The sequence below is a fragment of the Balaenoptera physalus genome (assembly GCF_965194825.1).
Source record: "Balaenoptera physalus genome assembly, chromosome: 3".
NCBI lineage: Eukaryota > Metazoa > Chordata > Mammalia > Artiodactyla > Balaenopteridae > Balaenoptera > Balaenoptera physalus.
In genome coordinates, this window is record NC_138890.1 from 70,355,666 (window position 1) to 70,371,006 (window position 15,341).

The window sequence follows — 15,341 nt, forward strand, 5'->3', positions numbered from 1 at the left end:
AGTCCAAGAAAAGAGAGTTAGCTTTTCACAGAGGAACTCCTTATGGCAAACTCCCCTCTTCTAGCTTTTACCTTTTTGTCTGAGGGTCTACTCTCCACTCTGACACAAGTAAATTCTGCTTTCTTCGCTGTGAAAATCTCTACCCCTCTTCAAGAGGTTCTAGTTTTTTACCTTCAGAGGAACTTCTGGCCTGGGAACCTGGTCCTTTCCTCAAGCCCTGTACTTTATCCATTCCCCCAGATTGAATTGCTGAGTATAGAGCAGCAATACCTCAGGGTGTATCAGCAGGAGACTACAGTTAGAACAGAGCACCGTATCTTCAGGGGACCCAAAGTCTGGTCTGCTCAAGAGTACCCACTTCTGTGAAGTAAAGATATGCTTTCTTTGTCTCCTCAAAAGAGGTTTGTCGTGTTGTTGTTGTTATTTTGCTATACACACACACAAACTTCTCAGGTGAATGTAACATGTTTTTCCATAAATGAAACATAGTATTTTCACAATGAAGATAATAAACCATATTGTTAAATTCAGCAAAGTCAATTTCATTTTGTTCAAACTTCATTTTCCAGACATGGTACTAAGCAGTGTTTTTCAAAGCAGTGGTTCCCAGAGAGTAGTTTGGGAACCCCTGGAGATCCAGAAGGTCAAAACTATTTTAAAATAACAACTGAGATATTATTTGCCTTTTCTACTTTCATTCTAAGTGTATAGTGAAATTTTTCAGAGGCTAGGTAACATCTGTTGCAATCATCCTTCTCACAGCTAATGGAGTATGTGCTTATGCATCCTCGTGTCTTCTAAAACTTTATAAAGCTCTTTGGTGTCTTTATTAATTTTTAAGAGTGTAAAGAGGTCCTGAGACCAAAACAATGGACAGCCACTTGAACACCTAAAGCAACTAGAGAAAGAAGAACAAACAAAACCGAAAGTTAGTAGACGGAAAGAAATCATAAGGATCAGAGCAGAAATAAATGTAATAGAGACGGAGAAAGCAGTAGAAAAGATCAATGAAACTAAAAGCTGGTTCTTTGAAAAGATAAACAAAATTGACAAACCCTTAGCTAGACTCATCAAGAAAAAAAGAGAGAGGGCTCAAATCAATAAAATTAGTAATGAAAAAGGAAAAGTTACAATGGACACCACAGAAATACAAAGGACCATAAGAGACTACTATAAGCAGCTATATGCCAATAAAATGGGCAACCTGGAGGAAATGGACAAATTCTTAGAAAGGTACAATCTCACAAGACTGAACCAGGAAGAAATAGAAAATATGAACAAATCAATTACAAGTACTGAAATTGAAGCTGTGATTTAAAACCTCCCAACAAACAAAAGTCGAGGACCAGATGGTTTCAGAGGTGAACTCTACCAAATATTTCGAAAATGTTAAACCTACCCTTCTAAAAAAGGGTGAAAAGGATAGATGTTCAAAAAACTGCAGAGGAAGGAACACTTCTGAACTCATTCTGTGAGGCCACCATCACCCTGATACCAAAACCACACAAACCTTTCTAAGGAGAAGATTAGCAGTGTAGTTTCCCTTTAGCCCAGAATTTGGATTTTTATTCTCACCTGTCTCCAAAGTTGAGATTTTCTTTCCCTAGGAGATATCTATGTATCTATATATTGTACATAGCTTTATTTTTAAACTAACCATTCTTATAGTACACTATATAAGATTTGAGGAATTTCTATGGATATATATTACATGATCTCTATAATAAACATACGTTACAAATGATAGTTGGCCTAAGGACCAAGTTATGAGAGAAGAAAATGAAAATATAAACCAAAGAAATCTAATTTTTGAAGATATTTGTTTTCCTATCCAGAATGAGCTAAAATAGGCAACTACCAAGAAACTATGAGGCTGTCACTTGCTATGAAGTTTGAGAGCAAACAACCACTCAATACTGACTGTCCAATTATAGTTTAATAGTCAGTGAAAAAAATTAGCTTTTTAGCTTTAAATTTCTTTTGGATTCCCTATATTCTAGCCACCTTAAAAATAGCAGGAAGGAAAAAATGCTATAGCACTGTATCAATAAACTAAAAGTCATCTGTAAAGCTGATTTCTGGTATTTCTATTCCATAGGCTTCTATGTGTACTGAAAGGTTTCCTGTTATTTACTTAGAAAGCACTTCTCTCCTTGACTATAAGACCTACCCATTATTTTATCCTAGATCCTCAGAGGCTAAGCCCACATCAAGAACTTATAAAACCCAGCTTCTTATTCAGACTCTTTACCACTTTAAAAGTTACTTCCTGGTACCAGATGCACTGAGAAGCTGCTAAAAGTGGGTCACAACTAAAAATAATGGGTCAATATAAAAAGACTTAGGAATTAAGAAAAAATATTTGACCTCTAATTGCTATTTTAAATATATTTTTTTAAAATCAGCTTTGTTTTATGATCATTCAAGCATTATAAAACCTAGTTGGAAGTTACTTCAAAGCCTTTTTCACTGGCTTTTCATTTTGTTCGTGTTAATACAGAATAGAAATAGCAGGCAAGATTTAGAATTCGAAACAAACCTCAGAACCTACACAGTTCCCAAGTGCTTATATCTTGGGAAAAGAACAAATGTCAAACATCACCTACTTTGTACCTTTTACCTTAGTATGACAGTTAAAATAAAGGAGCTTCTACATGTCTCTGCACTGGGAAATGGTCTCAGTCTTTATTGTTGCCATAGACGTGTTTCAGGGCGTTAGCCAAGCCCAAACCCAATTCTGTAGAATTGAGCTTTCATACATTCTCTGGTGACCTGATGAGCCCATGTGTCAGGTTAGTGCCTTCCTGATCACACCTCACTTAGAGTGTTCTATGAGTGAGGCTGCTCCAAGCAGATATTATTTTTCAAGAATTTTAACTAAGGAGAAAATGTGGACTGACAAATGAAATTAACAAGCTGGAGGAGAGCAGCTCTCCTCCTACACATACACACACACACACACGCACACACAACCTAGAGTGCATACATAAGCCTCAGTTCAAGCACATGCCTTTCAAGAAAACACTTACCCTCTCCAAAATCCACCCCACCTCTCCTCCTGGCTAATATACCAGTAACCAGGATCAAAAACTCAGCATAGCCCAACTGGAAAAACACTGACTCTACCAAAAAACAAAAGTATTATTTACATAAGGATCTGTAGGACCTGGCAAATCAGTTCCAGTGGGAACTGAGAGAATGTGCCTGGTAATGGGACCTGAGGGGACTAAACCAGAGTAGAATATATAGCTGAAAAATGGAGGGTTTTCTGATTGGGGATATTCTCCCCTGACTTACAAACAATGCACTTGCAATAACTCCTAAAGGGGGGAGTCCTAATGAGATGAAGGTGCTAGAACTACCTTGGTGTTGTTGGCAAAGGGAATGAAAGGCTCACAGATGCAATGTGCTGGAACGGATCTATTACATAAGACACAAGAACATATCAGATGCCTGTGTTCACCAGGAGAACAAGTAGAACATGCCCTTCACTAATACATAAACAATGTGCTACTGAAGAGGTCGCAGCAGCATTGAGAAGCTCCATGATGGCTGCCCTTTGCTGGATAGGATTGATGGTAGGGATGATGTTACAGAACTGGGATCTCTACTGACAACTGACACAATAGGATTCTGGAATTGGAGAGGTTATGTAGTAGTGCTTAATCACAGGATTCAAGTTTGATGAAATTGGTATAGCCGTCAACAAGGCTAGATTGCTAACCAAGGGACCTTAATGGCTAATAAACACAGAGGCAAGCACGATGGGAAACTAAGCAGGTCCTTGCTATATATACACTGATATTCTCCCAATAGAAATAATTACAATTCCTTATTTGCTCAGTTTCCATTCTTGAGCGAGTTCTCAGAGCCAGTGCCCACTGACTGAAGGAGAGGATTAAAGCTTAAGGACAGACTCTGTAATACTAAAGAAAGTGTACACAGTTGTAAAAAGGTATCTATGGTCATTTACCAAGTAACTGAATACTGGAAAAATGTCTAGATCTTTCCAACACTTGTGTATGCAGGATCTGAGCTATCACTGATACTAAAGGGCCCAAAACACTGTTATAGCCTTCTGTTATTTAAGGACATATGGAGGTCAGGTAATAAAGTTCTGGCTCATATACATCTCATAATGAGGCCATTGGATCCAAAAATCCACCTGTTGGTCATCATCTGAATGCATAATCAGAATGGATGTACTTAGGAGCTGGCAAAACCCCTACATTGGCTCCTTGTCCTGTAGAGTAAGAGCTGTCATGGTAGGATGTTCCAAGTGGAAGCCTCCAAAAAATCACCACTGATAGAGATAGTTAATCATAACAACACAGTAGTCTGGGTAAAACAGAGATAGTTGCACACTCCATGACTTCAAGGTCTTGGTTATACTGTGATGTCCCCTTCAAGGTCAAGAGCACCTCATACTGACTATTGCTAAGAAAGAGGCACAGAGTTTGGCAGTCTGGTTCAGGTTTGAAGGTAGTATGTACTTTCTGAAAATATTACTCCTATCTATTTTTACTATAAGTTTTGAGAAGGGCACAGAGCAATGGAAGGCTATGCCATACAAGTATGAGTCTTCTTAGGGCCATATAACCTAGCAGTTCCCATGATGCTGGACATATGGGGGACAGATGAAAAAAATGCAATATGGAGTCTCTGGCATGCTACCATGGGACTTTTACACAGACCTCTAGGACTTATAAGCAAGGTTATGCCTTCAGAAAACACTTCCTGGCATGCTACCTGGCCCCCACAGAGACTGAGCATTTGTTCCTGAGACACCAAATGCCTATGCACATAACACCAACTGTGAGCTGTGAGCTGTCAAATCTACAAAGTTTATAATCTTAGGCAGGCACAGCAGCTATCCACTGCATGATAGGAATAGTACATTTGGGATTAGGCCTTAGATTGTCCTGAAGACACAAGTAAATTACAGGAAGTGTTATCACAGACCTCCTTTTACCATGTCATCTACCTCTGTTTTACGAATGACTCTCTATTGTCTTCTACCAATGATCTCATGAAGCTTGGCATTAGGAGGTCCCTAATGACTAGTTAAACACAGGAGGAGAAAACGCAGAGTTGAATGAAAGGTGGGTCAACTCTGTATGTTGGTGCTGCTCAAACACGCGTTGGAGCTACATTACAGCCCCACTCACTGGTGGCACTCAAAGAGAATGTGTATGTGCACATGGATGGTGTTGTGTTTCCAATGGACAGACCTGATGCGTGGGTGGTTGGTGTGATAGGAACCTCCTCATCCTATGACAGATGTAATCTTAAACTGGCTCATCTGACTGTTTTCTCTTACCTTCTCCCCCCTCTTGGTCTTCTTTCATTTGAAGTATTATGGGCAATTTTATCCTGTGAGGGCAGATCACCTTAATCCAATCAGAGACCAGGCTGATTTGGGCTAGATTTTACTATTGTAAATTTCTGTCTACTTGCTTCTAGGAATGTTGTTCTTCAGGGCTCCAGACTAAGAGCACACAGTATTTAGTAGGACCTCTCTCCCTTGGCTAATCCTAAACTCCAATTTTCTCTCCTCAGTACTATATAAGAATATTGAACACCCCCACTCTGCTTTTCAGAGGTTTTCTGTTTAATATCTAAGCCTCTTGTCCTGTATGGTTTAAGAATTTGGCCAATTCCCTAAGGGGACAGTCAAGATTGAAGTGTACAATTTTCTGTTCTACACTTCTTTCCATGATATTTGGCCCTCTGGCCTTGGGGAATTTGTTTGACAGATCCAAAGTTTGTGTGTCAGCTTTCCAACACCAGGAACTGCCTGAAGCTTTTCTGTCTCCTCTGCCTCTCAGCCAGGGTTTTATTCTCAGCCTCTTGCTTTGAGTAAATATTATGCACAAAAGTATCTGGCGGTAAAGAGGCTCTCTGTGGTTAGTGACTTTGGGGGAGATAGGCCGCTCAAATTCTAGTCATCAGGCAGTTCTGACTGTTTAAAATGCAAACAGACTACATATACACATATGGATGTATGTGTGTTGGTCTCCAGTAAACTACTCCATCATCTCAAGAAGTGCAAGTTCTCATTGTTTGGATGAATGGATGGATGGCTGAAAATCCTTTTAAAAAGTCTCTAATTGTATGTTCCACAGTTGCACTGTGCTGTTCACTATCCGAATTAAAACATTTATCTTACATATATGTATGTATTATATACAAAACACATTCTCCAATTGAACAGGAAAAACAATGTACATAAAACGTACATGAAAAAATAATGTCAATCATGCAAATAGATTAAGTTGCAAATTTTACTTGTAGATTACAAATGAATATCTATAGGTGTGATCTTACATATGTAAATTTAAGGAGAGACTCCAAGACAACAAGACCTCACAGGCAAGTATGGAGAGACACAATTCAAAAGACACTCAACGTGAGAAGGAACCTCAAGAGTTTTTGTTGCTTTTGTTTATCAGTTATAAGAAGCTACTTGGTATATGAAAAGTCCAAGAAGTCTTCTAGAAAATTACAGCTCCTGTTTATATAGTGTGTTAAGAACTAGTCCAAATTTTCTGGGAAGTAGATAACAAAATGGTTAAGATATATGATGTAGCTGTTAGTCCAAAAAGAAGATGAACCAGATATTCCTTTTTTTTTCTTCTATGTACTTACGGACTATCTCTATTTATAAAATTTCCTTTAATAAGAGAAAAATTTAAAAGGTCAAAATGAAAAGAGGGACTTCTGGATGGCTTTTTGAAATTTCAGTGTTCACAAAACACAGTTGAGTTCTTTTTTTGATTATTATTTACAGAATTCACATATAATTCTAAAGTTAACATAAAATAGAAGTTCCAAAGTAAGTATCAGTAAAAGTCCTCTTTATATTCCTACTTCCCTGTCAACATGAAAACAGTCTTAAATGTGAATATATCTCTGTGGGTCTTTTTCCTTGTGTGCATCTATATGTTTATGTCTTTTTCTATGTGTGTACACATTGACATACACACACTTTAGGTAAGCATTAATTCTATATCTTTTTTTCTGAATCTTACTCTTTTCACTTAATTATTAATATAGAGCATTTTCCATATCAGTTCAGATCAAATTCTTTACCACATTCAGTATGGTGGTACTATATTTTTTAGTAATTCCCCTATCAATTTATATATTTTATTTCCATATGTTTACATTTTGTGTAAAGTTGGAATAAATGTCTTTGGACAATAAACATTTGACAAATGTTTGACCGTATCTATGGGACAGAATTTTAAAAATATGAATCCTGTCAAAATATTTGCTAAGATACAAGCATACCTCAGAAATATTGCAGAATGGGTTCCAAACCATTGCAATAAAGCAAATATTACAATAAAGTGAGTCACTAAACCCAAAGAGAACCACACCAAGACACGTGCTAATTAAAATTGCAAAAATTAAAGATAAAGAGAGAATATTAAAAGCAGCAAGGGAAAGCAAAAATTACACACAAGCGAACTCCCATATGTCTATAAGCTGACTTTTCAGCAGAAACTCTGCAGGCCAAAAGGGATTGGCATGATATATTTTAAGTGATAAAAGGGAAAATCCTACAACCAAGAATACTCCACCCAGTATGGCTTCCATTCAGGTTTGATAGAGAGATCAAAAGGTTTGCAGACAAACAAAAGCTAAAGAGTTCAGCACCACCAAACCAGCTTTACAAGAAATGTTCAAGGAAATTCTCTAAGCAAAGAAGAAAAGGCCACAACTAGAAACATGAACTTTATGAAAGGAAAAATCCTATTGGTAAAGGCAAATATACAGTAAGTGTAGTAAATCAACCACATACAAAGCTTGTAGGAAGGTTAAAAGACAAAACTAGTAAAATTATCCATATCCACAGTAAGCAGTTAAAGGATAAATGAAACAAATATATGCAAAATATTATGTCAAAAACAGAAATTGTGAAGGAAGGAGAGGAAAATGCAGGAAATTAAGAGCTCAGCAACCCTAAAATAATTATATATACAGAGAGAAATTTCTATATATAAACCTCATAGTAACCACAAACCAAAAATCTATAATAGATACACACACAAAAAAGAGAAAGGAATCCAAACATAACACTGAAGATACAGTCATAATATCACAAGGGAAGAGAACAAAAGGAAAGGAAGGGAATAAAAAAAGTACAAAAACCCTAAAACAATTAACAAATTGGCAATAAGTAGATACCTATCAGTAATTACCTTAAATGTAAATGGATTAAATACAATAATCAGAAGACATGGAGTGGTTAAATGGATACAAAAACAAACCCTATATATATGCTGCCTACAAGAGATTCACTTCAGATATAAAGAGACACACAGAATGAAAGTGAGAGTATGGAAAAGGGATTCCATGTAAATGGAAATCAAAAGAAAGCCGGGGTAACAATACTTCTATCAGACAAAATAAACTTTAAAACAAAGAGTGTTACAAGAGACAGCAACACTATGTAATGATAAAGGGATCAACCCAAGAAGAAGATATAATAATTGCAAACATATGTGCACCCAATATAGGAGAACCTAAATGTAAAGAAAGTATTAACAGACATAAAGGAAGAAATTTACTGTAACACAATAACACTAGGGGACTTTAAGACCCTACTTACATTAATGGACAGATCATCCAGAGAGAAAAACAATAAGGAACACTGGCCTTAAATGACACATTAGAACAGATGAACTTAATAAATATATGTAGAACTTTCCATCTGAAAGCAGCAGAATGCACATTCTTTTCAAGTGCACATGGAACATTCTCCAGGATAGATCACATACTAGGCCACAAAACAAGCTTGGTATATTTAAGAAAACTGAAATCAAATCAAGCATCTTTTCTGACTACAACACTATGATACTAGAAATCAACTACAAGAAAAAAACTGCAAAAAACACAAACACATGCTACTAAGCAACCAATGCTTCACTGAAGAAATCAAAGAAGAAATTTTAAAAATACCTGGAAACAAATGAAAATGAAAACACAATGATCCAAAATCTATAGGAAGCAGGAAAAGCAGTTCTAAGAGGAAAGATTACAACAATACAAACGCACCACAGGAAACAAGAAAAATCTCAAATAAATAACCTCACCTTACACCTAAAGGAACTAGAAAGAGAACAAACAAAACCCAAAGTTAGTAGAAGGAAAGAATTCAAAGAGCAGAGCAGAAACAAATAGAACAGAGACAAAAAAATAAAATAAAATAGAAAAGATCAATGAAATTAAGAGCTGGTTCTTAGAAAAGATAAACAACTTGATAAACCTTTAGCCAGATTCATCAAGAAAAAAAGAGAGGGCCCAAACTGATAAAATCAGAAATGAAAAAGAAGTTACAAGCGACACCACAGAAATACAAAGGATCATAAGAGATTACTACAAACAACTATCTGTTAATAAAATGGACACCCTGAAAAAGTGGACAAATTCCTAGAAGTGTGCAATCTCCCAAGACTGAATCAGGTAGAAATAGAAAATTTGAACAGACCAATTACCGATAGTGAAATTGTATCAGTAATTTTAAAAAATCCCAACAAACAAAGTGCAGGACCAGATGGATTCACAGGTGAATTCTACCAAATATTTAAAGAAGAGTTAACATCTATCCTCTCAAACTATTACAAAAAATTGCAGAGAAAGGAACTCATTCTATAAGACAGCATCACCCTGATACCAAAACCAGACAAAGATATCTCAAACACACACACACACACACACACACACACACACACTCACACACTGCAGGCCAATAGCACTGACAAAAACAGATGCAAAAATCATTAACAAAATATTATTGAACCAAATCCAACAACACATTAAAAGAATTGTACACCATGATCAAGTTGGATTTATCCCAGAGATGCAAGGATAGTTCAATAGCTGCAAATCAATCGGTGTGATACACAACACTAACAGATTGAAGACTAAAAATTATATGATTATCTCAACAGATGCAGAGCAAGCTTCTGACAAAATTCAACATCCATTTATAATAAAAACTCTCCACAAAGTGGGTATAGAGGGAATATACCTTAACATAATAAAGGCCATATATGATAAGCCCACAGATAACATCATACTCAGTGGTGAAAAGCTGAAACATTTCCTTCTAATATTAGAAAAAGAAAAGGATGCCTACTCTTGCCACTTTTATTCAGCATAGTATTAGAAGTCCTAGACACTGCAATCAGATAAGAAAAAGAAATAAAAGGAATTCAAATTGGAAAGGAAGAAGTAAAACTGTCATTGTTTGCAGATGACATGATATCATACACAGAAAATCCTAACGCTGCCACCAAAAAACTACTAGAGCTCATCAATGAATCCTGTAAAGTTGCAAGATACAAAATTAACATACAGAAATCTGTTTCATTTCTACACATTAACAATGAACTAAAAGAAAAAGAAAGTAAGGCAATAATCCCATTAACAATAACATCAAAAAGAATAAAATACCTAGGAATAACCCTAGCTAAGGAGGTAAAAGACATGTAGTTCAAAAACTATAAGGCAGTGGTGAAAGGAATTGAAGATGATACAAACCAATAGAAAGATATACTGTGTTCATGGATTGGAAGAATTAATATTATTAAAATGACCACATTACCCAAGCAATCTATAGATTCAATGCAATCCCTGTCAAAATACAGAGCAGTTTTCACAAAACTTAAACAAATCATTTAAAATTTTGTATGGAAACACAAAGGACCCCAAATAGTCAAAACACTCTTAAGAAGGACAGGGCTGGAGGTATCACACACCCAGACTTCAGAATATACTATAAAGCTACAGTAATCAAAACAGTATGGTACTGGCACAAAAATAGACACTGATCAAGGGAGCAGAATAGAGAGCTCAGAAACAAACCCATACACCTATGGTCAATACTCTATGGCAAAGGAGGCAAGAATATACAATGGGGAAAAGACAGTCTCTTCAATAAGTGGTGCTCAGAAACCTGGACAGCTACATGTAAAAGAATGAAATTAGAATATTCTCTAATACAATATACAAAAATAAACTCAAAATCGATTAAAGACCTAAATGTAAGACCAGAAACCATAAAACTCCTAGAAGAAAAACATAGGCAGAACATTCTTTGACATAAATCATAGCACTATTTCGAGAGATCTGTCTCCTAAGGTAAAGAAAACAAAAGTGAAAATAAACAAATGGGACCTAATTAAACTTAAAAGCTTTTGTACAGCAAAGGAAACCATCACCAAAATGAAAAGACAATCTACTGAATGGGAGAAATTATTTGCAGATGATATGACTGATAAGGGGTTAATAGCCAAAATATATAAACAGCTCATACAGCTCATTATCAAAACAAACAAACAACCCAATTAAAAAATGGGCAGAAGACCTGAACAGACATTTTTCCAAAGAAGACATACAGATGGCTAACAGGCACATGAAAAGATGCTCAACATCATTAATCATCAGAGAAATGCAAATCAAAACCACAATGAGATATCACCCCATGCTTGTAGGAATGGCTATCATCAAAAACATAACAAATAACAAATATTGGCAAGGATGTGGAGAAAAGGGAATCCTTATAAATGATTGGTGGGAATGTAAATTGGTGCATCCACTAAGGAAAACAGTATTGAGTTTCCTTAAAAAGCTTAAGATAGAACTATCATATGATCCAGCATTTCCACTCCTGGTATATATCTGAAAAAACTGAAAACACTAATTTAAAAAAATACATGCACCCCAATATTCATAGTGCATTATTTACAACAGCCAAGATATGGAAGCAACCTAAGTGTCCATCAACAGGTGAATGAATAAAGAAGATATGGTGTATATATACAAAGGAATACTACTCAGCCATAAAAAAGAATAAAATTTTGCCATTTCCAACAATGTGGATGGATCTAGACAGTATTGTATTTAGTGAAATAAGTTAGACAGAGAAAGACAAATACTCTATGTTATCACTTACATGTGGAATCTAAATAATAAAATGAATAAATGAATACAACAAAACAGAAGCCTACTCAGATATAGAGAACAAACTAGTGGTTGCCACTGGGGAGATAGAAGGGAGAGGGGCAAGACAGTGTATGGAATTAAGAGGTACAAACTAGTATGTATAAAATAAATAAGCTACAAGGATATATTGTACAGCATAGGGAATATAGCCAATACTTTATAAAAACTATAAATTAAGTATAATCTATAAAAATTTTGGATCATTGTTTTATACATGAAGCTAATATAATATTGTAAATCAACTATACCTCAATAAATAAGTAAAAATAATAAAATGACAGTAATAAAAATGTTAATCATCATTATAAATGAATGAATGAATAAATGAATGAATGAATGCCCCTGACTTACACTCCCTAGTGGGACAATATTTGGGTTGCTACCTGAGTCTGTGTGCCCTGAAATGCAATTCTTTGACCCCCCAAAATGCTGTCTGCTTGAGAAAAAAAATGAGTCACAAATTTTTGGGTTTCTCGGTGTATATACACATTATGTTTACACTATACTGCAGTTTATTAAGTGTGGGATAGCATTGCTGAATAAATAGCATGTAAAAAACAATGTACGTATCTTAGGAATGCTTTATTGCTAAAAAAAAATGATAATCATCTGACAACTCAGGTTTGTCACAACCCTTCAATTTGTAAAAAAAAATGCAATATCTGCAAAGCATAATAAAGCAAAGTGCAATAAAATGAGATATGCAAGTACTTTACAATTTTATGTTTGTACTAGCATGTCTATAAGTATCTGGTTCTCCACAATCTTAATAATACCAGATTTTATAAACAGTTTTAATCATTTTAATCAGATAATAGTTTTATCTTAGTTCTGTTTAATTTTGTTCTATATTTCACTGATACGTTGTTGATTTCTAGATCTTAAATATCACAGCTATTAACCCTTTATTATTCATACTGCAAGTAGTTTCTTCAAGTGCATTTTCTAAATCTGACAGATGGTATCTTTGGCTGATCAGCACTTTTTCCAATTTTTGGTTTTGTCTTTGTATTAAACTTCTTAACTATGTTTTTCAAAACCTCTGAATCCTCAGTTATTTATCGTCTACATGTTTTTTTCTAAAAGAAGGATGTTAACATTCCAACAATGATTGTTGATTTCTCTAGTTCTAGTTGGTTTATAAATTTCAAAGCTATTTTAGGTGTAAAAGTATTCATGACACATACCTTTTTGGTAGTTTTGCCTTGTCTCAATGAATGTTTTTGCAGTAAAATTTCCACTTTTGCTATTTTATGTTTGCCATTCCTTGCTTTATATGTGTATAACTACTAATGCTCATTTTTGTTTTGAACGTTTCTCTTAGAAGCAGCATATAGATGGCCCTTTAAAGATGAAACCCAAAGGTCTCTTTCACTAATGAAGATATTTCATTCATTAAATTATTTTCTGATAACTGATATGTTTGATTTATTTTTACTTCTGTGCTTATATTTTTTAATTTCTTCTTTGTTTCTTACTTTTTCTGATATTTGAAGATTGAGTTCAGGTTGTAATAAGATGTTTTGTTTTACTCTTTCTTTTCTGCATTCAATTTCTATGTATCTAAATTTTACCTTTCAGTTTTAGCAAAGTATTTTTTAAGTTAACCACTAAAACCCGGTTAAAAACCAAATTATTCTTAACACATAGTAATTTTTAAACATTTTTTGATGACTCCTGGAATTCTGCAATATAATGATCTTATGGAACACTTGGAAAGCTTTGGAGAAGGCAAATATGTTAGGCCACTGAGAATCTAAACTAATGAGTCAACCTAAGCATATTGGTGGCCTAAATACAAAGTATTACAATGAGTTTTTAAGAGAGCCCAAGACAGAAGGTTAGGGCCCGATATAAGAAAAACTGTTCCCATTCTCCCTTTCCTCCTACCCATGAGATACTGTAAACACTCAGCATGCTCACAATGCTTTCCCTCTTTCTTTCCCATAAAAAGGAGCTGTCATAAAAGTTCCCAAAATTCATCTGTATTAGTTAAGAAATGAGTGAAAAAATTTGAAGTGCTCCACAATGTCACTGGTATTTTAAAGAAATCCTAGATAAAGCAAATCAAGCTCTCATATGTGGAATTTCAGATATTATCCAGTTACTCAGAAATAGAATCTTAGCCGGACTGACTTTTCTTTTGTTCCAGAAATCACAATGCCAGCTATTCTACCAACATTTAAAAAAAAGAGAAAAGACAAAATTTTATCTAGAAAATCAGTATTAACTAAGATCATTGCCTCTGGAGTCAGACTGGTTAGGTTTTAATCGTAGCTCTATGACTTACTATCTTTGTGACCTGGGGTCATAACACCTCTGTGCCTCATTTTACTCATATGTAAAATACGTAGCATATAGCGCTTACTTTGTTAAATCATAATGATAACTAAATGAGGCTAATATATGCATATGTATACACCACACACAAATACATTCACACACCTACCTATTTAACATTTACCACAGTGCTATGCCTTCATGGCATATTGTAAGTGCTTAATAGATATTAGTTATTTTTACCAAAGAGAACATGGTATTTAGTGTATATCTCATGATAGCTTCATACAAAAATGAAATAAAATCTTAAGGAAATGTTTCTCAAAAGAGAACAAATTTCTAAAAGAAATTTAGTTTACAGATTGGTTCATAATGAACACTGAATAACAATGTAAAAAAGTAACATTTTTAAGTGATTTATATTGACTCCCAATAAACAATGAAGATAAGACATTTAACAAGGAAAATGCTACCTTTTCACTTAGACAATTTTTTTTACTTCTAATTTGAAAACAAATTCTTACAAGACCTCTAAATAGTTCATATGATTATGGCAAGATGATCGTTTTGCTTCATTTCATTGTTACTTCTTTACCCAATGTATAATCATACTCATGCACATCCTACTTAAGGCACTCTTGACTCAAATCAGATTGGCAGAATTCTAGTTCTAACTCCACACCTCACTGTCTATATAGTTTTTTCCGTCTTTGGAGCAAAGTATTTAATATGTTTATGCTACAGTTTCCTCAGTGGGATGAGGTAGATTTATAAAGCCCCTAACTGGCTACCATGCGGAAGATTATGTCAACTGAACCCACAGATATATTTGAAAGCCCTCTGGAATCTTTAAAGCCTGGTAAACAACACCAGGGGCTGGTATATCCAGATTAAACTGGTCTTATCCCTGCCTCAGCCCTTGAGGGATACAGTGGCTCAAATTTCTACATCTATCATCAGAAGACACAATTTTCTGAGTTTATAGGGAAAACCTTGAAGTTTTCTCCCTGGTGCCAGATGTTAGTAAGACAAGAACATCCTCCAAG

At 35.0% G+C, this 15,341-nt stretch overlaps 1 long non-coding RNA gene across 1 annotated transcript in view; it reads right to left on the reverse strand.

Annotated features, from left to right (window-relative positions):
- Window positions 1-15,335, reverse strand: part of LOC309658886 — an 82,545-nt gene extending 67,210 nt beyond the window's left edge. Inside the window, exon 1 of the long non-coding RNA XR_014262440.1 lies at window positions 9,064-15,335. This is a non-coding gene — a long non-coding RNA (uncharacterized lncRNA). The remainder of the gene's footprint in view (window positions 1-9,063) is intronic.
- Window positions 15,336-15,341: the final 6 nt, after the last annotated feature.